Here is a 1095-nt window from a genome sequence, read left to right on the forward strand (position 1 = left end):
ATTAGTACATCCTTATTTTCTAAATTACCATGTCAATTGAGAGACAAATAAGCAGTTAAAAATATCTTCATATATCCTTGTATTTGAAATCAGAATTGTTACATTATATATATTTCTGGTTATTTTTTAACAAAATGTAGTCAGTATATCAAAACGCAATTTCTGATGTTAGTTTTTAGTAAAAGTAATGAAACAATTTTAAAATTTTTATCAATTATTATCTTTGTACAAAATATTTTGTAGTATAAAAGATAGTATGTATTTCATTCATTATACAATGATTTATATTCTTATATTATGTCATTCATTGTATTTTGATTGTAGTTATTTTGGTGCAAGTTTAATATATAAAAGCAATATACATAAATCAGTCACTGATTGATTTATGTATATTTCTTTTGCTATTTTGTTACTGATATGTAATTTTACATTAATGCAAATATATTCCACATTAATTTAAACAATTTTATATTAATGTGAATCTGTTCAGTTTTATTTATCATATGAAAATATTAATCGCGTAAATTCCATGTATAATGTTTCCATATGAGTGCAATTAGTAAGTTATTAAAAGTTGTATAAACAATTCTTGCATTTTATGTAAGCATTATTCTTTAATGGGAAGTACTTATTTTGATGTATTTCATAAATTGTATATATTAATAACTTTCTTATCCAAAAAAAATTCTGGCATATATAGGTACAATTTTATTTTTGTATTAGTTATTACTAATTCTTCATTTCAATTCTATCATTAAAAACGGTAAAAGGCTTCATATTGCATACATTCATTACATAACTAATTGTATAAAATACATTAAATTCTATTATCATGTTATACTTTTAAAAATTGTATTATATTACTCTAGAGTTTTCTTACATTCGTAAATGTAATTGTAGTTCCAGTTTAGAAAATGCTTTCATACTTAATATTAAAGTATAATGCAATGAATCATATATTACCTTGATATTTAATTTGTTCAGAACGTATTATATAAAGATAACATAAACTTGTTAAAATTGTTAATGCATTAGTATGCTTTATTTATATTCCTCTAATCTTTATATTTAATCTTGTACAAATATATCTAAAAG

This window comes from Habropoda laboriosa, unplaced genomic scaffold, assembly GCF_001263275.1.
Source record: "Habropoda laboriosa isolate 0110345459 unplaced genomic scaffold, ASM126327v1 scaffold2, whole genome shotgun sequence".
Taxonomy (NCBI): Eukaryota; Metazoa; Arthropoda; class Insecta; order Hymenoptera; family Apidae; genus Habropoda; species Habropoda laboriosa.